The 27,916-nt window shown below is 39.4% G+C and overlaps 1 long non-coding RNA gene across 2 annotated transcripts; it reads right to left on the bottom strand.

Annotated features, from left to right (window-relative positions):
* Positions 1–498: 498 nt before the first annotated feature.
* On the bottom strand, positions 499–22,460 carry LOC131826556 (uncharacterized). 2 transcript variants are annotated; one of them, XR_009351648.1, is made up of 4 exons: positions 22,305–22,460; positions 21,118–21,241; positions 13,161–13,289; positions 499–617 (listed from the first exon to the last, which is right to left on the bottom strand). It is a non-coding gene; the product is annotated as an uncharacterized LOC131826556 (long non-coding RNA). The 2 variants fall into 2 exon arrangements; XR_009351649.1 differs by having other exon boundaries at positions 21,118–21,244; positions 22,305–22,414.
* Positions 22,461–27,916: the final 5,456 nt, after the last annotated feature.

Raw genomic sequence — 27,916 nt, 5'->3', positions numbered from 1 at the left:
CTTTTTCTGGACTAGGCATATATTCCATATCCATAAAATATATTATGGTATTTTTCCTAGATATATACACATACACACACACACACACATATATATGTATATATTCTAACTTATATACACATACTGGTAACTCTTCAAAAGCAACTGGTATTTCAATTATCTACTGAAACTGGTGGTTGATCCATCAGGGCTACTAAACAGTGACAATGAAGCCCAAGGACATATTTTACTGAAAAGATGTTCTCTGTTCCTTCTAAGAGGAAAGAGTATAGTGAGTGGTCTTACAGACTCATGTAGACCCCCTTAAATCCATGACCCAGGACGAAGAAAGTGCACCTACCAGTATTTCAGTGAATTAAACACCAGAGCAATGAAAAATATTCAAAGACAATGGTAGTTTTAAGAAATGTTAAAAACAAGTTAATCATCCTAAGGTTCATAAACACAGTTAAAATCTCCAACCCTGAATTATCAGAATAATTAAACAGAAACCTACTGTCCAAAGTATGTGTTAGTTGTTTATTTATCAAGACAATTCCATAACCCAATATTCATGCTTCATAGTTCAGGAACACAGGTCAGTGACAAACTTCAACTGAACTCAACCCAAAGAAATTCTGTGGGAAAAAAAAAACAGTGGCTTAAGTTAATGACAAGCATTCTCTTAATACCTCTCCACCGTTAAAGTCACATGAGGTCTACTCCTACTAGTGGAGCCTACACTTTGCTCACTCACGTTCTGCCCAGGAGAAAACCATTTCTGGGCACAGTACACCTTACTCTAATTTCTTATTTTTCATTGACCAAATTTTACCTTTTTCCTCCCTCTCAAGTCCTCTCTCCTCCATTCCCATCTCATACCCACCTGCTGTTCTTAAAAGCAGCAGCCCACCTGTTCTAAACAATATTTCTATTCCTGTCTCCAAATCTGTTTTTCTGTTTTTTTTCCCCCCCTTACTGGCTTTTTTTTTTTTTTTTAACAAGAATACAACTTCTTATTTAAAAAAAAAAAAAAGTAAAAATGTAACATTTACAAATTAGACTGTTAACATCTGATGATGAAATGCATACCCACTGTAGAAATTGTGAAAATGTCAAAGCTGCAAGAAAACAGCAATGTTAAGAGTCCATACAGAACCATTAATATTTTCTTGATCTTTTTACCTGCAGTCTTTTTTCTGTGCAATTTTTATTAAACAGAGATCACCTTTATGTAAAATATTTTCTATTTATATAACCTCATGCTACTTTGTGAATATCATTTCTAATGGACATCATGTCCGTGGTATGAAAAACTAATTCCTTATCAATTTTCCAATGGCTGGAAATAAAGTTCTTCCTATTTTTTGTAAGTAATAAAGTACATACTTTGTGCATGCATCTATCTGCATTTCAGATAGTTCCTTTAATTTTAAATTCGGTAGAAGTTACTATGTTCATATTATCCTTGAGTCTTCTAAAAAGCTAAAGTCAACTGCAGCAGGTCTTCATACCCCAGGAAAATCATACATACATATACATGCATACACATGTATACACACCCACACACCACTATGCACACCACAGCTGGAATGTTCATTCAGAAACATTTTGCCTAAAAAAACAGCTGACTGACATTTCCCTTGTCACATCAAATTCACATAGGGGTAGTGGGTGGAATCATTACTTAAATTGTTCTATATGCTTTTATGTTAAGCTTGAATAAAGTTAAATACATGAATGACAAGATTGCAGAGTATGAAACGTTTCACATGCTCTCAGATTCAGTAGACATTTCATCAGCACACAAGTCACTAATTCATTGTCAGCAGAATCTTATCCATGAGGCCTAAGGACTTTGTGGATTTAACAAACCAAATGAGAATCTCTGGAGGGCCACCTAGTCACTTATGGAATGGACACCTAGCTAAACTATAAAAGGAGTCAAAATTCTTTTAAGTACTTCTGAAAGTACTTTAAAGCACATTTTCCTAATGCCAATCCAGCAAGCAACAATAGCATAACGTGAAAAGATTCTGAATATAAAGAATTGTGAGAACACTAGAAACCAGTTAAGAAGCTGCAGTAACCAAACATTAATACAACAAAAAAAAAACATAAAAGGCCAGGAAATTTCATGAAATTCTTTCTCACTCTTGCCTCACCCCCTCCTTGGTGCAACACAATGTGATCAGAAGGAAACTGACCAATTCCTGGCTCCTCCCACAGGATAGAAGGTAAAAATTAAAATTGCTTGCAACATTCTGACTTGTTTTCACAATAAAAGCACTCAACAAAATACCTAGGAATAAATCTAACCAAGAAGATGAAAAGACCGACACTCTGAAAACTGTAAGACATTGATAAAAAGAATTGAAGATGATACAAATAAATGGAAAGTCATGGATTCAAGACCTTGAATTGTTAAAACATCCGTATTCCTCAAAGCAATCTAGAGATTCAATGTAATCTCTATCAAAATGCCAACAGCATTTCTCACAGAACCAGAACAAAAGAATCCTACAATCTGTATGGAACCACAAAAGATCATGAACAGCCAAAGCAATTGTGAGGAAGAACCAAGCCAGAGATATCAATCCCAGATCTGAAAATACACTACAAAGCTATAGTAATCAAAACAGTATAGTACTGGTACAAAAACAGACACAACAAAGATTAATGGACGAGAATATAGCCCAGAAATAAACCCATACTTACGTGGTCCTTTAGTCTACATGACAAAGGAGGCAAGCATATACCAGGGAAAAGACAATCTCTTCAATAAATGGCGCTGGGAAAACTGGACCACTTTCTTATGCCACACACAAAAATGAACTTAAAATAGATTAAAGACCTAAATGTGAGACCTGAAACCATGAAACTCCTAGAAGAAAGCATAGACAGTAATCTCTTGAATGTCAGCTTTAGCAACATATTTATGGACGTTTCCTCAGGCAAGGGAAACAAAAGAAAAACTATACAAAGCTTTTGCACTGCAAAGGAAAAGCATCAACAAATAAAAAGGCAACCTACTGAATGGGAGAAGATATTTGCAAACCAAGTACCTGATAAAGGGGTTAATAAAAGTATATAAAGAACACCAAAACAACAAATAATCCAACTAAAAATAGGGAAATGATCTGAACATTTTTCCAAAGACGACACACATGGCCAACAGACATACTGAAAGATGTTCAATATTACTAATCATAAGGGAAATGCAAATCAAAACCAGAATGAGATAACACCTCACACCAGTGAGAATACTAGTATCAAAAAAAAAAAGATAACAAATGTTGGTGAGGACGTGGAGAAGAAAACCCTGGTGCCCTGTTGGTGGGAATGTAAATTAGTGCAACCACTATGGAAAATAATACAGAGGGAGGAACAAAGATGGCAGAGGAGTAGGAGACCTAAATATCATCAGGTCCCAGGAGTTCAGCTAGATAGTTATCAAACCATTCTGAACACCTACAAACGCAACAGAAGATCAAAGAGAAGAGCAGCAATTCTAGGAACAGAAAACTGATCACTTTCTGGAAGGCAGGACGTGCGGAGAAGTGAATCTGAGGCTAAATACAGGAAGAGAGACCGTAGGAGCAGGGACCGGCTCCCAGCAAGCGGTACAGCAGTGGAGCACAAAACTGGAACTTTTTTAGAAGTCTTCTCCACTGAGGGACATCACTCCAGAGGCTAAGTGGAGGATGGAGCCCTTGCAGGGACAGTGTGGTCTCAGGCCCCGAGGGGCCATAAAAAGACCAGGGGTGTCTGAGTGTGACAGAGCTCCCAGGTATCAGAACGGGGAAGCCAGCTGCAGAGACAGAGCAGAGAAGTTGGCTCTCAGCTCAGGGTTACCTTAAACCATGATCCAAGGTACAGTCAGCCACTGCTCTTCAAGCAGGAACCCCACAAGTGGCAGGTCCAAAGGGATCCTTGTCCTTCCTCCTCTAGGAGGAGTGGTATGGGAGCACACTGCAGGAATCTGCTGGGTTTGGAGACTCCAAATGGGACCATGTGCCAGAGACAGAAACAGTCACAGGCCAGGTGAGCATGGAGTGTGGCCAGAGACCAGGGAGACATGAGTGACTGACCTCTTTTCTCCGAGGGCGCACTGAGGGGTGGGGCCCTGAGCTCTCCTGCTCCTACGGGGCCGGAGATTGGGAGGCTGCCATTTTCATTCCTGTCCTCCAAAGCTATACAGAAAGTGATCTGGGAATAAAAGCTACCGAGAGCAAACCTGAGATTACTTAGCCTGGCCTGGCAAGGGCAGTGCCTTGGGCAGACATCAGTCAAGAACAAGTTCACAGATCAATGACAACTGCAGAACTCCAGAGCTAGGGGAAAGCAACACAAAGAATTCAGGGCTTTTTCCCTAGTCTTTCAAAGTTAATTTTTTTTAAATTTTACCTTTCTCACTTTATTTTTTAAAATTTTTCCTCTTTCCTATATTAACATTAACTATTTTATCTTAATACCTTTTTAAAAATTTTTAAATTTTCATTGTTATAGTCATATTCTACCCCTTCACTGTATTTAACCTTATTTTTTATATACGTATAGCTTTTTCTTTAAAATTTTGGGATACAGTTTTTTCTAACAGATCAAAATATACCCTAAATCTAGCACATGGCTTTGTTCCAATCTCCAGCCTGATGACAGTCTTTCTTTTTTTTCTTTTTTTAACCAACTCATCAACTCCTTAGAATCTTTTTTAATTTTCATCTTCACAGTCCTATTCCATACCTTCATCATTTTTACCCTTATTTGTATATATATATACAAGTTTTTCTTTCTGTAAAATTCTGGGAGGTAGTTTCTTCTAACAGACCAAAATATACCCAAAATCAAATGTGTGGCTTTGTTCTATTTACCAACATACACACACACACACACACACACACACACACACATTTTTTTCCCTTTCTTTTTTTTTTGTTGCTACCTTCTTAGTATTGTGCTCTCTCATTCATCTATTCTTACCTGGATAAAATGACAAGGCAGAAAAACTCACCCCAAAAAAAGAACAAGAGTTAGTACCAACAGCTAGGGATCTAATCAATATGGACATCAGTAATAATATGTTAGAACTAGAGTTCAGAATGACAATTATCGAGGTGCTAGCTAGGCTCAAAAAAAGCATGGAAAATACTAGAGAATCCCTTTCTGGAGAGATTAAAGAACTAAAATCTAACCAAGTTGAAATTTAAAAAGCTATTAATGAGGTACAATCAAAAATGGAGGCTCTTACTGCTATGATAAATGAGGCAGAAGAGAAGTTAGTGATCTAGAAGACCAAATGATGGAAAATAAAGCTGAGAAAAAGAGACAAACAATTACTGGACCACAAAGGGAGAATTCGGGAGATAAGTGATACCATAAGACAAAACAGTATTAGAATAACTGGATCCATCCCAAAAGAAAAAGAGAGGGAGGGACAGAGGTATATTGGAGCAAATCATAGCAGAGAATTCCCCTAATTTGCCCATGGGAACAAGCATCAAAATCCAGGAGGCACAGAGAACCCCCTTCAAAATCAATAAATATAGGTCCACACCCTATCATCTAATAGTAAAACTTACAAGTCTCAGAGTGACAAGGAAAATCCTGAAAGCAGCTCAGGAAAAGAGGTCTACAGCACACATAGAACAGAGGATATTAAATCAGATTGGGAGCAGGCCTATCCACAGAGACCTCTCGGGCCAGAAAGGACTGGCATGATACATTCGAGCACGAGAAAAATATGCAACCAAGAATAATATACCCAGCTAGGCTGTCACTGAAAATAGGAGGAAAGATAAAAGGCTTCCAGGACAAACAAAAACTGAATTTGGAAACACCAAACCAGCGCTACAGGAAATACTAAAAAAGGGTCCTCTAAGCAAAGAGAGAACCTAAAAGTAACAGACCAGAAAGGAGCAGAGACAATAAACAGTAACAGTCACCTTACAGGAATACAATGGCACTAAATCTGTATCTCTCAATAGCTACCCTGAATGTAAATGGGCTAAATGCCCGAATCAAAAGACACTGGTTATCAGAATGGATTAAAAAAATAAGACCCACTGATATGCTGTCTACAAGAAACTCATTTTAGACCCAAAGACACCTCCAGATTTAAAGTGAGGGGGTGGAAAACGATTTACCATGCTAATGGACATCAAAAGAAAGCTGGGGTGTCAATCCTTGTATCAAATAAATTAGATTTTAAACCAAAGACTCTAATAAGTGATAAGGAAGGACACTATATAACACTTAAAGGGTTGTCCAATAAAAGATCTAACAATATTAAAGATCTATGACCTAATATGGGAGCAGTCAATTATATAAACCAGTTAATAACAAAATCGAAGAAACATCATCAATACTACAGTAATAGTAGGGGACTTTCACACACACACACACACACACACACACACACACCCATCGAAATGGACAGATCATCTAAACAAAAGATCAACAAGGAAATAAAGCCTTTAAATGACACACTGGACCAGATGGACATCACAGATATATTCAGAACATTCCATCCCAAAGCAACAGAATACACATTCTTCTCTAGTGCACATGGAACATTCTCCAGAATAGATCACATCCTGAGTCATAAATCAGGTCTCAACCAGTACCCAAAAACTGGGATCATTCCCTGCATATTTTCAGATCACAATGCTCTGAAACTACAATTCAATCACAAGAGTGAAGTTGGAAAGAACTCAAATACATGGAGGCTAAAGAGCATCCTACTAAAGAATAAATGGGTCAACCAGGAAATTAAAGAATTGAAAAAAATTAATGGAAACAAATGAAAATGAAAACACAACTCTTCAAAATCTCTGGAACACAGCAAAGACGATCCTGAGAGGAAAGTATACAGCAATACAAGCCTTTCTCAAGAAACAAGAAAGATCCCAAGTACACAACCTAACCCTATACCTAAAGGAGGAGAAAGAACAGCAAAGAAAGCCTCAACCCAGCAGAAGAGAAATCATAAAGATCAGAGCAGAAATCAATGAAACAGAAACCAAAAGAACAATAGAACAAATCAACAAAACTAGGAGCTGGTTCTTTGAAACAGACTGAAAAAGCCCTGGCCAGACTTATCAAAAGGAAAAGAGAAAGGATCCAAATTAATAAAATCATGAATGGAAGAGGAGAGATCACAACCAACACTAAAGAAATACAAGCAAGTATAAGAACATATTATGAGCAATTATACATCAGCAAATTTGACAATCTGGAAGAAATGGATGCATTCCTAGAGAGAGACATATAAACTACCAAAACTGAACCAGAAAGATCTAGAAAACTCGAAGAGACGCATAGCCAGTAAAAAGATTGAAGCAGTCATCAAAAATCTCCCAAAAGGGCGCCTGGGTGGCTCAGTGGGTTAAGCCGCTGCCTTCGGCTCAGGTCATGATGTTGGGGTCCTGGGACTGAGTCCCGCATCAGCCTCTCTGCTCAGCAGGGAGCCTGCTTCTCTCTCTCTGCCTGCCTCTATGTCTACTTGTGATCGCGCTCTGTCAAATAAATAAACAAATAAATCTTTAAAAAAAAAAAATCTCCCAACAAACAAGAGCCCAGGGCCAGATTGGCTTTCCAGGGGAATTCTACCAAACATTTAAAAAAGAATTAATACCTATTCTCCTGAAACTGTTCCAAAAAATAGAAATGGAAGGAAAACTTCCAAACTCATTTTATGAGGCCAGCATTACCTTGATCCCCAAACCAGACAAAGACCCCAGCAAGAATTGCAAACCAATATCCTTGATGAACATGGATGCAAAAATTCTCACCAAAGTATTACCCAATAGAATCCAATAGTGTATTAAAAGTATTATTCACCATGACCAAGTGGGATTTATTCTTGGGCTGCAAGGGTGGTTCAACATCCACAAATCAATCAACGTGATACGTTAATAAAAGAAACATCAAGAACCATATGATACTCTCAATAGATGCTGAAAAAGCATCTGACGAAGTACAGCATCCTTTCTTAATCAAAACTCTTCACCGTGTAGGGATAGAGGGTACATACCTCAATATCATCAAAGCCATCTATGAAAAATCCACAGCGAATTCTCAATGGGAAAAAACTGAGAGCTTTTCCCTTAACGTCAGGAACACGGCAGGGCAGTCCACTATCACCACTGCTATTCAACAGAGCACTAAAAGTCCTAGTCTCAGCAGTCAGACAACAAAAAGAAATAAAAGGCATCTGAATCAGCAAAGAACTCAAATTCTCACTCTTTGCAGATAACATGATATTTTATGTGGAAAACCTGCAAGACTCCACTCCAAAACTGCTAGATCTTGTACAGGAATTCAGTAAAGTATCAGGATATAAAATCAATGCACAGGAATCAGTTGCTTTTTTATCAGCTGTATTTCTATACACCAACAGTAAGACAGAAGAAAAAGAAATTAAGGAGTCGATCCCATTTACAACTGCACCCAAAACCATAAGATACCTAGGAATAAACCTAATCCAAGAGGCAAAGAATCTATACTCGGAAAACTATAAAGTACTCATGAAAGAAATTAAGGAAGACACAAAGAAATGGAAAAATGTTCCATGCTCATGGACTGAAGAACAAATATTGTGAAAATGTCTATGCTACCTAAAGTAATCTATACTTTTAATGCAATCCCTATCAAAATACCATCAATTTTTTTTTTCAGAGAAATGGAACAAATAATCATAAAATGTATATGGGAAAAAGAAAAGACCCCCAAATAGCTAGAGGAATGTTGAAAAAGAAAACCAAAGCTGATGGTATCTCAATTCCAGACTTCAAGCTCTATTACAAAGCTGTATTCACCAAGACAGTATGGTACTGGCACAAAAACAGACACACAGATCGATGGAACAGAAGAAAGGGCCCAGAAACAGACCCTCAACTCTATGATCAACTGATCTTCAACAAAGTGGGAAAGAATGTCCAATGGAAAAAGAAAGTCTCTTCAACAAATGGTGTTGGGAAAATTTGGACAGCCACATGCATTAAGAACAAAACTGGACCAATTCCTTACACCACACCAAAAACAGACTCAAAATGGATGAAAGACCTCAATGTGAGACAGGCACCCATCAAAATCCTTGAAGAGAATCTAGGCAGCAACCTATCTGACCTCAGTGCAGCAACTTCTTCCTAGAAACAATGCCAAAGGCAAGGGGAGCAAGGGCAAAAATGAACCACTGGGACTTCACCAAGATAAAAAGCTTTTGAACAGCAAAGGAAACAGTCAACAAAACTAAAAAAGACAGCTGACAGAATGGGAGAAGATATCTGCAAATGACATACCAGATCAAGGGCTAGTATCCAAAATCTATAAAGAGCTTATCAAACTTAACACTCAAAAAACAAATAATCCAATCAAGAAATGGGCAGAAGACATAAACAGACACTTCTGCAAAGACATCCAAATGGCCAACAGACACATGAAAAAGTGCTCAACATCACTGGCCATCAGAGAAATACAAATCAAAATCATAGTAAGATACCACCTCATACCCATCAGAATGGCTAAAATTAACAAGTGAGGAAACAAGAGATGTTGGTGAGGATGAAGAGAAAGGGGAACCCTCCTACACTGTTGGTGGGAATGCAAGCTGGTGCAGCCACTATGGAAAACAGTATGGAGGTTCCCCCAAAAGTTGAAAATAGAGCCACCTTTCAACCCAGCAATCACACTACTGGATGTTTACCCTAAAAATACAAATGTAGTGATCCGAAGGGGCACATGCACCCAATGTTTATAGCAGCAATGTTCACAACAGCCAAACTATGGAAAGAACCGAGATGTCCATCAACAGATGAATGGATAAAAAAGATGTGGTATATACATACAATGGAATACTATGCAGCCATTAAAAAAACCCAAATCTTCCCATTTGCAACCACGTGGATGAAACTAGAGGATATTATGCTAAGTGAGATAAGCCAATCAGAGAAAGACAATTATCATACAATCTCTCTGACAAGAGGAATTTGAGGGGGGTATTATGGTGGGTAGGGAGATAAACTGTAAGAGACTCTTAATCTCAGGAAACTGATGATAGCTGGAGGTTTGAAAGGGGGAAGGAGGGACGCCTGGGTGGCTCAGTTGGTTAAGCAGCTGCCTTCAGCTCAGGTCATGATCCCAGTGTCCTGGGATCGAGTCCCACATCGGGCTCCTTGCTCAGCAGGGAGCTTGCTTCTCCCTCTGCCTCTGCCTGCCATTCTGTCTGCCTGTGCTCGCTCTCTCCCCCTCTCTCTCTCTGATAAATAAATAAAATCTTTAAAAAAAAAAAAAAAAAAAAAAAAAAAAAAAAAAAAAAAAAAAAAAAGAAAGGGGGAAGGATATGGTGGCTGGGTTATGGACATTGAGGAGGATATGTGCTATGCTGAGTGCTATCAATTGGGTTAAGACTAATATTTACAGACGTGTACCCCTGAAACAAATACATTGTGTGTTAATAAAAAAGGAAGGAGAAAGAAGGAAAGAAATAATACAGAGGTTTCTCAGAAAGTTAACAATCAAATTACCATATGATCCAATAGTTCCACTATTGGGTACACACAACTATGCACGCATAGAAACATACATACATGGTGAAATACTATGAAGCCATAAAAAGGAATGAGATGTTGCCATTTGCCACAACATGGATGAATCTACAGGATATTATGCTAAGTGAAGCAAGTCAGGAAACAGACTTCTAAATACAGAGAACTGGGTATGGGGAAGGAGAGGTGTGGGGGATGGGAAAATAGGTGAAAGGTTTTTAAGAGCTACAAACTTCCAGTTATACAACAAGTCATGGAGATGAAAAATACTGTACAGGGAGAAAAAAATAAATTAGGAACAAATGCAAACTACAGCAACATAATAAAAGCCATATATGAAAAGTCCACAGTTAATATCATACTCACTGGTCAAAGCCTGAAAGCTTTTTCTCTAGATCAAGAAAAAGATAAGGATGCCCACTTTCACCACTTCTATTCCACAAATGACTAGAAGTTCTAGCCAGATCAGACAAGAGAAAGAAATAAAAGACATCCAAAGTGAGAGGGAAGATGTAAAACTATCTCTGTCTGCAGGCCTTACATGCAGAAAATCCTAAAGATTCCACACAAAAAACGTGTTAGAATAGGGGAGCCTGGGTGGCTCAGTTGGTTAAGCATCCATCTCCATTTTGGGTCATCATGATCTCAGGGTTGTGAGATCAAGCCCTGGATCAATGTCCACACTAAGCATGGAGCTTGCTTAAGATTCTTTCCCTCTCCCCCCAGCTTGCCCACAGCGCATGCTCTAACAAACAAACAAAAAAAAACCTGTCCGAATAAACTAAATGAGCAAAGTTGCAGGATATGAAATGAACACACAAACACCAGCTGTGTTTCTATCCACTAACAATGAATAATCAGAAAAAAAAATTAAGAAAACAATCCCAATTACGAGAGCATCAAAAAAAATATGTACAAATACTAGTCAAGAATGCAAAAGACCTAAATACTGAAACCACAAAACACTGCTGAAAAAAATTAAAGACATAAGTAAATGGAAAGGCATCTCATGTTCATGGAGTGGAACACTTGTAATTGCTAAGATGTCCGTATTACCCAAAGTGAGCTACATAATATAATTATCAACATCCCAATAGCATTTTTGCCAAAGTAAAAAAATCCACCCTAAAATTCATAAAAACTATCAAAGGACCCTGAATAGCCTAAACAATTTTGAAAAAGACAACAAAGTTGAAAAACTAACACTTCCTAGTTCCGAAACTTACTAAAAAGCCACAGTAGTCAAAGTAGTGTGGTACTGATATAAAAACAAATATAAACAAATGCAACAGAACAAAGCCCAAAATAATCCCTTACATATACAGTAAAAAAATTACCAGCAAAGGTGCCAAGACAAATGCTAGTGCGATACTGGATATTCATGAAAAAGAAAGTTGTACCCTTTTTCTTACCTCATATCCAAAAATTAACTCAAATGGGTCAAAGACCTAAAACTATAAAACTTACAAGAAAATGTAAAAGTTTCATGACATTGGATATGGCCATGATTTCTTATAGGACACCAAAAACACAGGCAACAATAAAAATTACATAGACCCCATCAAAATTTTAAATGCCTGTGCAAAGATGACAATCAATGGAATGAAAAGGTAATCTACAGGATGGGAAAATATATTTGCAAATCGTATCTGGTAAGAGTTTGAAGAACTACAATGTAACAACAAAAAAAACCCCAACTAATTAAAATGGGTGAAGAATTTAAGTAGGTATTTCTCCAGAGAAGACATATAAATGAGCAACAAGCATGAGAAAAGATGGTCAACATCATTACCATTAGGAAATGCAAATCAAATAAAAATCCAGTAGCACCTCATACCCATTAGGATGGCTACTATGAAAAATAATAGGAAAAAACGTATTGGCAACCATGCAGTGAAACTGGAACCCTTCTGCACTACTGACAGTATAAAATAGTGCAGCTGCTATGTTAAATAGAACAGTGTTTTCCTTTCGACATTAAAAACAGAACTACTATATGATACAGCCACTCCACTTCTGGGTACATACCCACTATTAAAAGGGGTTTTAAAGAGATATTTGCACATATCATAGCAACATCATTATGATTTGGGGTAGGGGGAGAAGGCAGGCTCTACACCCTGCTCCATCTCACAACCCTCAGAACATGACCCAAGTGAAAATCAAGAGTCAGACACTTCACAGACTGAGCCACCCAGGCACCCCTATCATAGCAAATTATTTACAATAGTCAAAAGGGGGAAGCAATCCAAATATCCATTAGAGGTGAATGAATAAGCAGTATGTGGTATATACATACCATGGAATGTTATTTAGCCTTAAAGAAGAAGGAAATTCTGACACATACTGTAATGGATGAATTCTGAGGACATTATGTTAAGTAAAATAAGCCAAATATTATAGCCTATCAAATACTATATGATTCCACTTAAATGAAGTACTTAGTCAAATTCGGAGATACTGAACAGAATGGTGGTTGCCAGGGGATGAGGGAGAAGAGAGTAATTCAAAAGGTCATCCTGCAAGATGAAGAGTTCTGGAGATTGGTTGTATAACAATGTGAATATACTTAACAATCAACGTATTTTACCATAATTTTTAAAAAATTTTAAATAGTAATTCCAACAGCAACATTACCTTTACATTCCAAAATCACTTTGCACTCTGAAAGATACCAGCCCTCCTCATCTCCTCAAAATCTTTCAAGGAATCGTAGTTTCTGTAGAAATCTGCATATGCATTCTTTCTTGGTTCGGCCACAGCAAACTAAAAAATAACATATTCCATTAGGGCTTATTTTTTAAGCCATTTTAGAAACAATATCCAAAGACAACATAAATCATGATGTTTGTGTTTACCTTTAACTTGAACTCTGTATTTCCTAAGACAAAGCTGGAAGCACTGACACAGATGCAAGGGAGGATAAAGCAACCTCATGGAAACTATTCAACAAAGGGGCCTTCTTCACCTGGGGACAGATTATTCCTTTTGCTGGGTGTGGGTATGAAGACTGGTTAAGAGCCAAAGGAAGATACCCAGAAAGCTGAAATGCTTTAGGGAGAAGACAGCAGCATTCCCTCCAGCAAAACCTAGTATCTCCAAAGCAGACACATGCTAATATATTCTTGCTCAATTTAACTTAATTAACTTATATTAACTTCAAAGAAGTAAGATCAATTCTGTCCCCATCAGCCTGTGAAAGACACCCAAAGCTTTCTATCTGGCAAAAACAGTTCTGGGTGATTTACACTTCAATATCATTTAAACCCTTAGGATATATATTGACCTGTTTTACACAGGAGGAAATGGAACTCAGAATATAAGTGACCCAGTTAAGGTCTAGGAAGAAGCACTAGGTGGTAGGTGGGTTCAACCAGGATTCAAACCCAGGTCTGTCGTGTGGCAAAGATTTTTATTTTCCACAAAATACTACCTAGTAGATTTCAATGTGTGGGTTATAATACAAAATCATATCCCATCCTGCATAAAAAAATTCAAGTGCCAATCTACTTCCATTTAGGTATTGCAGAAATAAATGGAATCATGACCTTTGGTACTTAACAATCAGAGTCCTTTACTTGACCAGTTTTCCTGCCTCACCTCCTATGAAAATTCCCAACTTCTTCCAGTAAGACCACGAGACAGGAGACCCAATGCAACCCTCTGAACCGAGGCCAGCATATAACCCAGAAGGCAACTGAGTATTTGTTAAAATAAGAATATTTTCCTCTTGGGGCGCCTGGGTGGCTCAGTGGGTTAAAGCCTCTGCCTTTGGCTCGGGTCATGATCCCAGGTCCTGGGATGGAGCCTCGCATCAGGCTCTCTGCCCAGCAGGGAGCTTGCTTCCTCCCTCCCTCTCTGCCTGCCTCTCTGCCTATTTGTTATCTCTGTCTGTCAAATAAATAAATAAAAATCTTAAAAAAAAAAAAAAAAGAAGAAGAAGAAGAGTATTTTCCTCTTAAAAATATGGTAGGATGGGGCACCTGGGTGGCTCAATCATTAAGCCCATCTGCCTTAGGCTCACATCATGATCCCAGGGTCCTGGGACTGAGCCCCACATTGGGCTCCCTGCTTGGTCTCCCTCTCCCATTCCCCCTGCTTGTGTTCCCTCTCTTGCTGTATCTCTGTCAAGTAAATAAATAAAATCTTTAAAAAATATATAAAATTATGGTAGATTAAAATAAAGTAAAAGGCTCAGCGAACCCCAAAATAAAAGCAAATGGATGTTATAACCCCACCTAAATTATTTTGTTTTCTATTACACTTAAGACTTTTTAAGTCTGAAAAATCCAGACTTCAGCAACAAAAAGAATACAAACTATCAATTTAGATCCACTACTCCATGAGTTCCTTGAAACCCAAAAATCTATATATGAGGCCTTATACAGATAAGCAAATACCTGAAGATTTAGGAAAGGTCTAATTCATATAATAGTAATTACCTATGAGGAAAAAAATCTACTCAGGATAAGCACTGCTTATTTGCCTCAAAATCTAACCCGTATTAAGGAATTTAGACTTAGGAGATTAACTTAATCAAAATGATTTAATGGATGGTGACTTTATGTAAAAGGCAAAAAAGCTGATCAAAATTGGAAAAATCAGTTAAAACTGAGAACAAAATAAAGGCCAAATCTTTAAAAGCATTCAACACCAAGTGCATAAGGGATATGAAGGATGCAAGCATCTACCAAGGGAACAAAGTTTACACCCACCTCACTCTTTAATAACTCTAGATCCCTCAGTGCTTTCTTCTTCTTCTTCTTTTTTTTTTTTAAAAGATTTTTATGTATTTATTGGACAGAGAGATCACAAGTAGGCAGAGAGGCAGGCAGAGAAAGAGGAGGAAGCAGGCTCCCTGATGAGCAGAGAGCCGGATACGGGGCTGGATCCCAGCATCCTGGGATCATGACCTGAGAAGGCGGCAGAGGCTTAACTCACTGAGCCACCCAGGCGCCCCGCCCTCAGTGCTTTCTGAACTTTCCTTCCACTCAAACACTAATTAACTATACACAACACTGACTAATCTACCAACCAAATTTTAAAATTTTTCATTCAGAATAGACTGACAATTGGTCTGACATGGGCTCTTAATTTAGTAGAACAGACACAACCTGAAGCAAATATTACTTAAAGCACAATGTTTCCAATATTGTACAGTCTTGGTACAAATGACTGAGAACCTACCAGAACACTACCAACACATGTGGAGGAAAAGGCTGCAACTCCAAAAAATAACATTTGAGTGGGCCTTGAGGATATACTGGAATCTGCCACACAATGGGATGAAAGACATTCCTGTTGTGTACAAACCCACGGGAGAAAGCAGAAATTTTCTAATATCAACTAGTTATAAAGTTTATAAAGTTATAAACTTTAACTTTATAACTAGTTAAGTTTATAACTTTATAAACTTTATAAAGTTTATTATAAAGCTGAGTTTATTAGGACTGCTGGGAAGAGGAGGGAAAGGCAGAAAGAGCTAATCACAAAGTATCTTAAAATCAAGACCAAGTTTCAGCAATCACCCAGAACCCATTCTAAAGTGATGAAACCACTTCAGAAGACTGCAGCCAGTAGGTGATACATTTCTTACTGTAAGTCAAAATTTTGAAAGCCACTGCACACTACACATGCAGGAACTCGATACCATAAACAGATCTATTCTACAGGCTAAAGTCAGAAGTGGCAAGAATCCACACAAGTTACCAAGGCCTGAAGTTTGATAGTGACAATGAGAGTGAAGAAATGACTTCCCCAAATTCCTCTCCTCACTCCCACTTCATTTACTCATCCATCCATCCACCCTTTTCCCCAAACATTTATTTCATGCCCACTACATGCCAGGTAGCAACTATCTCAAGGAGGATGTATGTAAAGGGTTTACATTTTTATGCCGGTCTCCTCATAGGGTCCCAAAGCACAGACCTCTTAGTGCTTTTGCTCAAGTTGTTCTCCCTCCCCTCAGCACTTCAAATTCACCCTAACTTTAAAGGCATAAATTCAAGAATTTTATAGAAAAAAAGTTGTAAATATAAAATTAAGACTTTGAGAAACACAAAATGCATAGAGCATTCTGGGAAAAAAGTGAGAGTAGGAACACCAAGAATCTCTCACCACCAACACAACTGCCCTAGCACAATCTGTTTAATGTAACTCTCCTGAAACTCTGGATCTCTTAAAAGCATACAATTTCCAAAGTAAGGCTTAAATCCTAAATTGTGGTCAGGTTAATTTCATTCACTTTCAGCTTTTAGCAACTTAACAGCTAACCATTCCCCATTCCCAAGGCAGACAGCTGTGCAGGTGCTCCTGAAGCAGTTTACAGGAAGCCTTCTGGAACAAAGATGGGCAAGCAGGACCCTCTCCTCCCTATACCAGGGATCTGTACTCTGATAGCTAACGCTACTTTTGTTCAGAGACCCAGACTGAAAAGGATAGAGCACCTTTCTTCCCCTCTCTCATTTTTCTCATTTTCTCCTTTTGGGAGCCTGACATTAAAGACTAGCACATTCAAAGGCATCTACACATACACTCCTCACGGAACTGCAGAATGGATTTAAAAATGACCCAACTATATATGCTGCCTGCAACACACTTATTTCAGATCCAAAGACAAAAACAGAAAGGAAAGGGTGCAAAAAAGATATTCTATAAAAACAATAAAAAAGAGACCAAGAGTGGCTTTACTAATATCGGACAAAATAAGACTTTAAATCAAAAAAGACTACAAGAGGGATGCCTGGGTGGCTCAGCGGGTTAAGCCTCTGCCTTCAGCTCAGGTCATGATCTCAGGGTCCTGGGATGGAACCCCACATCGGGCTCTCTGCTCAGTAGGGAGCCTGCTTCCCCTTCTCTCTCTGCCTACTTGTGATCTGTCAAATAAATAAAAATCTTTAAAAATTTAAAAATAAATAAATTTAAAAATAAATAAATAAAATAAAAAGGTCACAAGAGACAAAGGAGGACTTTATATAATCATAAAAGCTTCAACACAGTAAGAATTTATACAATTAGAAAAATATACTCAACTAATAACACCAGCAAAGTATATAAAGCAAAAAGTGACAGAGTTGAAGAAAAAAATAATACTATAGTAACACCTGAACATTTCAATACCCCAATCTCAATGACAGGTAAAACCACACCAGACCTAAATAAGGAAAGAGGACTTAACTCATTAAACCAACAAAATCTAACACACATAGAAAGAACACTCCACCCAACAACAGAATACGCAATCTTTTTTTAAAAACAATGATTTACTTATTATTTATTTATTTGAGAGAGAGAGAGACAGACTCCACAAGCAGGAGGAGGAAAAGACACAACCAGTCTCCCCTGCTGAGCAGAGAGCCTGACATAGGCCTTGATCCCAGAACCCTGGGATCATGACTTCAGCTGAAGTCAGACACTTAACTGACTAAGCCACCCATGTGCCCCCAGAATACACATTCTTCTCAATTACACATTGGATACTTTCCAGGACAGACCATGTATCAAGCCATAAATATAAGTCTCAAAAGATTTAAAAGGACAGATATTATACAAAGTATGTTCTCTGATCACAATGGCATGAGACCAGAAATCGTTAACAGAAGGAAAACTGGAAAATTCACAAAACTGTGGAGATTAAGCTACACACTTAAACCACCAATGGGAGAAAGAAGACAAAATGAATGAAATCAGAAAATATTTAGAGACAGGGCACCTGGGTGGCTCAGTGGGTTAAGCCGCTGCCTTTGGCTCAGGTCATGATCTCAGGATCCTGGGATCGAGTCCCGCATCGGGCTCTCTGCTCAGCAGGGAGCCTGCTTCCCTTCCTCTCTCTCTGCCTGCCTCTCTGTCTACTTGTGATTTCTCTCTGTCAAATAAATAAATCTTAAAAAAAAAAAAAAAAAAGAAAAGAAAATATTTAGAGACAAATGAAAGAACAAAACACACCAAAATTTAGAGGACACAATGAAAGGACTGCAAAGGTGGGGCAATTTTTGGCTAGAAACACATATATTAAAAAACAAGAGAGATCTCAATCAACAACCTAACATTACAACTCAAGGAACCAGAAAAAGAACAAGATAAACAGCTAGAAGGAGGGAAAAAATAAATATTAGAGCAGAGATCAACAAAACAGAGACAAGGGGGGAAAAAAAAGAAATCAACAAGGCCAAAAAAACGGGTTCTTTAAAAATATCAAGAAAACTGAAAATCCTTCTGAATAAAGAATACCAATCCTTCTGAAATCTTTCCAAGTAGCTGAAGTAGAGGAACACTTAACTAATTTATTTTACGAGGCCAGCATTACCCTGATACCAGAAACAGACAAACCACTACAAGAAAATTACAGACCCAAATCCCCTACAAACACTGATGCAAAAGAAAAAAAAAAAAAATCCCTTAACAAAATACTAGCAAACTGAATTCAGCAGCATATTAAAAGGACTGTATCCAATTAACAAGTGAGGTTTATTCCAGGAATACATGGATGGTTCAACATACCAAGGGTCCAACATACAAAATCAATGTAATGTCTATTAACAGAAAGAAAAAAAAAAAAAACAAAGAAATCTCAATCCAAAAAAAGATTTAACAAATTCAATATCCTCGGGACGCCTGGGTGGCTCAGTTGGTTAAGCAGCTGCCTTCGGCTCAGGTCATGATCCCAGCGTCCTGGGATCGAGTCCCACATCGGGCTCCTTGCTCAGCAGGGAGCCTGCTTCTCCCTCTGCCTCTGCCTGCCATTCTGTCTGCCTGTGTTCGCTCTCTCCCCCTCTCTGTCTCTGATAAATAAATAAAATCTTTAAAAAAAAAAAAAACAAAAAAAAACAAATTCAATATCCTGTCATGATAAAAACACTCCAACTATAGGAACAGAATGAAACTTCAACATAACCCATATGATGTCTACTCTTGTCACTTCCATTCAACACAGTATTCTAACTTCTAGCCAGAGCAATTAGGCAAGAAGAGAAATAAAAGGTATCTAAATGGGAAAGGAAGAAACAAAATCATCTGTTTACAGACGATATATGCAGAAAACCCTAAAAATTCCAGAGAAAAAACCTGCTGGAACCAATAACTAAATTCAACAAAGTAGCAGGATGTAAAATGTCAGACAGTACTACGGAAACCACCAGGTTGCCTGAAAAATTACACACAGAATTACCATATGACCTACTAATTCTACTTCTGGATATATACTATAAAAAACTAAAAGCAGAGTCTTAAAGAGATACCTGTAACCCATGTTCATAGAGGCATTATTCACCATAGCTAAAACATGGAAGCAACTCAAACGTCCATCAAAAGTGAATGAATAAGTAAAATGTGGTACAGATATATAATGGAATTATTTTTAAAGATTTTACTTATTTGACAGAAAGAAAGCACAAGCAAGGGGAGCAGCACGGAGAGGGATAAATAGGCTCCCCACTGAGCAGGGAGCCAGACGCGGGGCTCGATCCCACGACCCTGGTACCATGACCTGAGCCAAAGGCAGACACCTTACCAACTGAGCCATTCAGGTACCCCATACAATGGAATATTATTCACTCTTTACAAGGAAGGAAATTCTGACATATCCTACAATATGGATAAACCCGACGGTCATTATGCTAACTCAAATATGCCAGTTAAAAAAGACAAAATAATATGTATTACTCCATTTACATAAGGTACCTAGAGTGAGTCAAAGTAAGATACAGAAAGAAATGTTTGACAGAATGGATAGAGAAGGGATGGGTTTATTGTCTGATGGATATAGTTTGTTTTACAAGATGTTATAGAGACAGGTTGTGGAGATGGTCATACAACATTATAAATGTAATTAATACCACCAAACTGTACACTTAAAAATGGCTAAATTTTATCTCTAGTTTACCGTAATATAAAAAATGTATTTTAAAAAAAGCCCCAAAAGGCATAATGTTAAAATCCACAGAAGGCACAGCAGTTAAAAGGCAGTTCTGTGGCAATAAATTCTTCAAGCTGCCAAACACCACCATCCCCATCCCTCTGCTTGAATAAAATTATATCCTTGTGTTACGAGCTGAATTGTCTTCCAAAATTCATGTGTTGAAGTCTTAAAACCATAGTACTTCAGAATGTAACAGTATTTGGAGATAGGTCTTTAAAGAGATAAACTAAAATAACCCTTGGAGGGTGAGTCCTAATCCAAAATGACTAGCATCCTTTCAAGTGTAAATTCAAACAAAAACATGGTAACAGAGAGACTGTGTGAACACAAAGGGAGAAACCCTTCTACACACCAAGGAGAGAGGCTTCAAGCGATGATATCAACCTTGCAGCCAAACTGATCTTGGATTTCTAGCCCCTAGAACAGTAAATACACTTCTGTGTTTTAAACCGCCCAATGTGTTGTACTTTGGACCCTAGCAAACTAATACAGCTTCCTTGAAAGATGGAGAACAAGCTATGTAGAGAATATGAGGAATTTTTCTCTCACACTGAGTTAAGTGGGGGAAGGAAGGGGGCACATTAGGAGTTTCTTTAAAAGATTCAGAACTACTTATGAAAATATTTTCAAATTTAGAACACACATTTTTGGACCAAAATAAAAATCAAACATACGTACCTTATAGAAAGCTGCAACCCCCAGGGATACAACGAAGGCTCCAACAACGTGAAATCGCAGACGCTTGGCCAGAAGGCCTCGCATCTGAGGTTTCGTCAAAGCACTGGAAGTCATGGTAGTTATTCTGCTTGATAAGTAAAATAGTAAGAACACCTCTGAGAACACAGTAAGATATCTAAAGAACTCTTACACAGAATTCATTTTAGTACCTAGAGGAGCACAGGCATAATTCCTCCCACAAAACCTAAAGTGTTTGTTTTGATTATTATTTTTTTAAGCCTAAGGTGTTTAAAGGTTTAGTCCGCTTCAGGGTTTCGCTGCCTCCCGCACCCCCCCAACCCCGCCCCACACGCTGACCAACAATCCTAAATAAGCAAGGTGACTGCGGCACAGTGGGGAGCAAAAACTACAAACAAAAATCTCCCAGTCTCAGTTCAGATAAGCAGGGGCTCTAGACTGACAAGTGCAAACGCATTTACAGACATTTGCTCTTCTGAGAACTTAAGTATCAGCTCATTAGTTCCATTTTATTGACCAGAAAATTAGGGTACATGGAGGTGACGTATAACTCTTCCAAGGTCACGGGGTAAACGATTTACACTCGGGCAGGAGCCCAACCCTGCTGCGCTGTCCCACAGGCCTTAGGCCCAGGAGGCTGGAGCTCTGGGAGGCTGCAGGACGCTCACCTTTCCCTCCGCCCCCCTCCGCCATCAGGCACGGTGACCCTTTTCCAGCTTATGCAGGCGAATCACCAACGTTACCACACAGCAAGCAAGCACCGACCGCGGGTAGACGCTGCTGTTTTCCCCACGTTGCCCCTTAGCCTCACGACCCCTCTGAGGAAGAAACCACCACTCCCTTTTCACGGGTGAAAACCCTGGCGCCAGACAAGTCAAATGACCTAACCAAGGTCACACTGGGGGAAAAAACACAGCGGAGGCCAGGCGGGCCAGCCGCCTCCGAATCCCAGTTGCTTCCTCCAGACCGCTGCAGCCCACCTGGCCCCGGCTGCCCGCAGCTTTCCTGAGGCCGCGGCGGGGGCGTGCAGGGGTCGACCCCTATCAGAGGTGAGGCTCCCCGACCGCGGAAATACGGGCAGCACTCAACTCCAGGGATGAGCGAGGGCAGGCAACGGAACGCAGCAGGTAGGTGAACCCTGAGGAAAAACGCAAACCAACGCGACTCACCTCTACACCAACCTCAAACCTAACGTCCTTCCTAACTGATAATGAAATGGACGGCGTTCCAGCCGTGCGCAGGCGCAGAAGAAGAAGCGGCGGAAAGGACCCTGCGACGGTGGCCGGAAGAGTTCAAAAGACCTCCGGCGCGCCTCCGGACTTTCACAGCTCTATTTGAAGTGCATGTAGTTAGTTTCTTCCCTTTAAGACCTTGGACTAAAGGCTTGACCTTTTAAGTCGGTTTCCATAGTAATTTGGAGATATTAATCTTACTCATATACAGAGTTGGTATGAGTTTATTAGAGATACAAAGATATTCAGTATGTACTATTTTTAAATGTACCTTACAAATACAGTGCAAATGATCCTGGGCCCATGCATCCCGCAAACCACGTGCACAAACTGTCATTTTCATTATTGACTAACCTTATGCGAATAATCGTTTGGTTTGGGTAAAGGGTTACGAAGACAGCCAAGTTCTAGGAGCTCAGAGCCCAGCCAATGAAACCGACATAAACAGATTAGTATCGGTCCCAAGTGGTGGGCGATTCCATAAAGACATGACCAAGCTACTGCAGAAGCAGTTACCCGTCTAGCAGAGCTGAACAAGTTCTAATGGATGTATTTGTGAGAGGGTTTTTGTTAAGACGAGTGTTTTAAAAGAAGGCAACTGGAAGTTGATGGAAAGTGGTGTGTAAGGGTAAGGCAGTCATATTGTAGGTGTGTCAGGCTTGATTTTCATTGAAATAACTTGGATTTATAGCGTTAAGTCAATTCAGCAAGCTGTGTGGAAAATACATTAGGATACAAAATATACATTGTATAGATTCAACATATATTGATGAAGCATTTACAATATACCAGGTTCTGCTGTATAGTAGGACAAATCTTCAAGGAGGTACATTCTTATCAGAGAATCTTTGTTCTCAACAGGCACTGTTGGAGTGAAACCTTTCAGCCACACAGTAAAGGTAGGTGCTCACTGAGGGTCCAAGCGGGTTTCTACCTCAGTAACATTTTTTTCAGACCTCTTAACAACCATCTACCCATCTAAAAATCTTTACATGGGATTTGCCCAGGTGGTAACATGTTCCCGTTTCCCACCCCTACAACTGGCCCAGAGAGCGAGCAGTAAATTTCAGAATTCATAGGGATTGTTGTGTGTAGAATAATTAGGGAAAGCTTTAGGGAAGTCATGGAAGAGATGTGAATGAAGCTTAGTCTAATGGAAAGGCCTGGAGAAGTGGAGAAATCTAAGAGACAAAATTGGTCAGAAGAATGTGGCAAAGACAGATACACTAGGGAACAGAGCCTTGCCAGGATGGAATGCTGAGTGGTGGTTTACAAGCACTGGATAGCGAGAGCAGCACAGGGCCAATCATAATAATCCAAGGTGACACATGAATAGAACCTGAATGATAGTGGTGAATAAAGAGGATGGCTTATGTGGGTTCTGTTCGAGAGCCTATCAGACCTGGATTTGAGTCTCAGCTCATGACCCCTGGCTGGCAAATTTCTTAATCTTTCTAAGTCGCTTTCTCCTCTCTGAAATGGTATCCTTTTTACTTTAATGACATATGTAACCCAGCATATAATTTTATTATTTCAAAATATTATTATTTCAGCATATACTCAATATAAACCTTATTAGTAAGATCTTTACATTCTCTTCCCATACTAAGTCTTGGTGTCTATTTTTCAAGTATAGTACATCTCCATTCAGATTAGTCACATCTCAGGTTCTCAAAGGTGTATATTGTATTGGACAGCATAGTTAAAACAACTTAGTCATAGGAGAATGCTCAAGATCAATTGCTAAATAAAAAGACAGGCTACAGGGGCACCTGGGTGGCTCAGTAAGTGTTTAGCTTTGGCTCAGGTCATGATTTCGGGATCCTGGAATTGAGACCCGCGCGGGGGTCTCTGCTAGATGGGGAGCCTGTTTCTCCCTCTCCCTCTGCCCTTTCCACCGCCCATACTCTCTCTCTCTTTTTGTTGCAAATAAAATCTTTTAAAAAGGCAGGCTATAAAACTATGCTGCATGATCTAATTTTGTAACACATGCATGAAAAAATATATATGTACTGATGTGCAGAAAATAATGTTGAAAGGGTCCACAACAGAAACTTGTATTAGGGATTTTTTTATATTTTATTTGTCAACATCAAATCAAATGTATTCTACATTTGATTTCCTTTTATAGTTAGAAAAACAAATGTGATTTTCTAAAGGAGAGATGTGTTTGTTTCTTATTATCACTGTAACAAAGTGCTACAAACGTACCTTGAGAAAACACACATGGGGCGCCTGGGTGGCTCAGTGGGTTAAGCCTCTGCCTTCGGCTCAGCTCATGATCTCAGGGTCCTGGGATCGAGCCCCACATCGGGATCTCTGCTGAGCATGGAGCCTGCTTCCCCCTCTCTCTCTGCCTGCCTCTCTGCCTACTTATGATCTCTCTCTGTCAAATAAATAAATAAAATCTTAAAAAACAAAAAAGACAACACACATTTGTTACCTTACAGTTCTGTAGTACAGAAGTCTGACCACAAGCCTCCCTGGACTAAAATCAATGGGCCTGCAGGGTTTTACTCCTACTGGACGCTCTGGAGCAGAATGTTTCTGTGCCTTTTCCACCTTCCAGTGGCTGCCTACTTAGGCAGTGGCTTCCTTACTTAGCCCATGGTTCCCTTCCTCCGTTTTCAAAGTCAGCTGTGTTGCTTATCTCTAACCCTGCTTCTGGTGTCACATCTCTTACTCTGACTTTCCTTTTCTGCCTCCCTCTTCCATATTCTCCCTTGGGATTACATTGGGCCCACCTGGACAATTAAGGATACTCTCCCTACTTTAATGTCAGCTGATGAACAACCTTAACTTCATCTGCAACTCCATTCCGCTTTGCTCCATAACATAACATAATCCAGGAATTAGGACCTGAACAACTTGGGTCATTATTCTGCCTACCACAAAAAGCCTGGTTTTGATTTGTACAGTCTAACAAATATTTCTGCTCTCCTCTCAGGCATGTGGTAGGCCTATACTTTCCTAATGCCTTGAATATGACTTGCTTTGGCCAGCACAATACTAGTGGAAGTGACATGTGTCACTTCCGGATAAAACCACAGCATCTGGTTTGCCATGTTCTCTTTGCCCTGCCTTTGTTATAAGGAAAGTTTTGAGTGAGATGGCACCTACGTCTGCTGGATCTGAGAGAAATCAAGATAAGCAGAGCCTGCCTACTGTCTTCCACTGGCCAGACTCAGTGAGTGAGGAATAAACTGTATGGTTGTGTGTTATTCCACTGAGATTCAGGGATTATTTGGTGTCATGGACAAACTTAACTTGTCCTGACTGGTAGAAGAGGTTAAGAAATGTATTTAGTTAAGGGAGTGCATGTGTAGGTGCTGAGACAGGTAAGTGATAGAGACCGTGAGAGTGTGAAGAGGAAACAGGGACATTAAGCTGACATTGAAAATAAGCTATGTTGATCACCACGCCTTCTCCTAAGTTGAAACAAAATGGCTCATTCATGTTAGAGGCATCCCTGGGCCCACCTTTGAGCTCTAGAGAAGCTTCGAGGTTCTCAGAGAAGCTCTGAGTTTTATAAAAGAACCCTTCTGCTGCTCAAGCCCTCCGGCTGCCAGCCCAAGGGAACACTGGATATGTGGGGCCCTCAGGAGAGTTTTTCCTGAGGCATCATCTCCTTAAGGCTTCCTAGGCTGATGAGGTACTGGATTCTAGGGGACTCTGGGCCTCCCTGAAATGTGTATGTCGATCAGGGACATGTTTTTGGGCTACCCCAAGGCTGAGTTGCTGCCTTGCTCTATCTGTAAGCCCTATGTAGCACCCGGTAGTTTGCAAAATACATTCATGTTTGTATTTTCATTTTGTCCTCTCAATAATTCCATGAGATGACAGGGATTCTTGTTCTTTTAGATAGAAGATGCTGAGAGATACAGTGGTAGAAAAATAGCAGAACTGGAACTAGAATCTAGAGGGGGATTCCTCCCACGTCACGGCTGTGAAGAGGACCTCCAGAGAAACAAGTCTCCCTCAGTGGGCACCATTCGTTAGTTGATGATGATTTGTTGAGCACCTGTTGTGGGCTCTGTGTTGCTGTCCCCAAAATGGCTGAAAGCATAGTCCAGGAAGCCACAGAGGACAGTCCCCAAATTAGTCAATCATTTCATAACCATCCATTTCTCCTTTGTTGAATAGATATATCCTCCTAGTCCCACTTAGAAAAACCTAAGAAGTTATCAGTTCAGACGAATAGTAATGAGGTGCTTTTCTGACCATTTCAGAGCTAGCAGTAATTAAAACAACTTTTCCAGAATTGAACTGACATCACTCAAGAAGCTGTACGCAGAGATACTCTAAGAAAGCCCTTTATGAAACAAAACTATTAAGTGAAAGAATAACGTGAACCTTGATCGCATTAAGAACACAGAGAGAGCATGGGATGTCTGGGTGGTGCAGTAAAGTTAAGCCTCCAATTCTTGGTTTCAGCTCAGGTCCTCATCTCAGGGCTGTGAGATTGAACCCTGTGTGGGCTCTGTGCTCAAGGCAGTCTGTTTGGCTCTCTCTCCCTCCCACTCTCTGTCCCTCCTCCCTGCCGTCTCTCTCTCTCTCTAACTAAATAAGTAAATATTTAAAAAAAAAAAAAAAAAAAAGAATACAGAGAGGGTAAAAAAGAAAAACTCAAAGTTTACTAGGTAGAAACGAAAAAACAAACCTTGCATGAGAAGGCAGAAATACCATATTTTAACTTCTAAGAGGACACAACAGAGCCAGAAGATATAAATTATCACTCTAAGATAGGACACTTGGTAATTTTTTAATTCATTTGAAAAAAGGGGTCTCCTAGTAATTACTTTGGGATTCCACTTTGAACTTGTGTTGATGTTAATTTGTGGATATGTTGAACTAATCAAATTCCGTAAACATGGATATCTGTAGCATCCACACACTCCTCTGGGTAGACAGTCACTGTGTGCTGGGGCACACAGCCATGGGGGGATTGCATGGTCATCCTGACTCTGGGCCACATTTAAAATGGGCAGGGGAGCAAGCAAACATTTCTGAAAGGCCATCTCACCAATCATGTCTGAAAAATGGATAGCCCTGGCCCCATTTATACACTTACCCCTCCCACACACACACACATTTACCTGTAGACTTCCCTGGATTAAAAAAAGCCTGAATTTTAAAAGTACCCAATATTTAAATTACAGCATATGAAGGATAAACCAATCAGTATGTGGCATTTTAAGCTTCATTTTAAAGCATAAGTTAACCCAAATCTTCCCACTATAATTCAGAAAAAACTTACATTGCACTTTGTTCCCCAATCTGTGCCAGCCATTACGGAAGATGGTAAGACATTGTAAAACCCAGCCTCTGTACTCTGGTAGCTGGTAATTTCATTAAGGAAAAGACTCATGAAACCCTATACAAAAGAAAAAAGTTCAGACCAAAATGAGATGGAAATAGTTCACTCAGAAAAAAGTTTGGAAGAGGAGAGATTAGTGTGACACTGACCATTCATTCATTCAACAGATATTTACCAGGCATGAAGTGTGTGCCAAGCACTGTTCCATACACCAGAGACACGGTGGGAAAAA

This window comes from Mustela lutreola, chromosome 3, assembly GCF_030435805.1.
Source record: "Mustela lutreola isolate mMusLut2 chromosome 3, mMusLut2.pri, whole genome shotgun sequence".
NCBI lineage: Eukaryota > Metazoa > Chordata > Mammalia > Carnivora > Mustelidae > Mustela > Mustela lutreola.
Note: the sequence above shows the minus strand (reverse complement) of the source record. Positions and strands in the feature narration are given on the sequence as shown.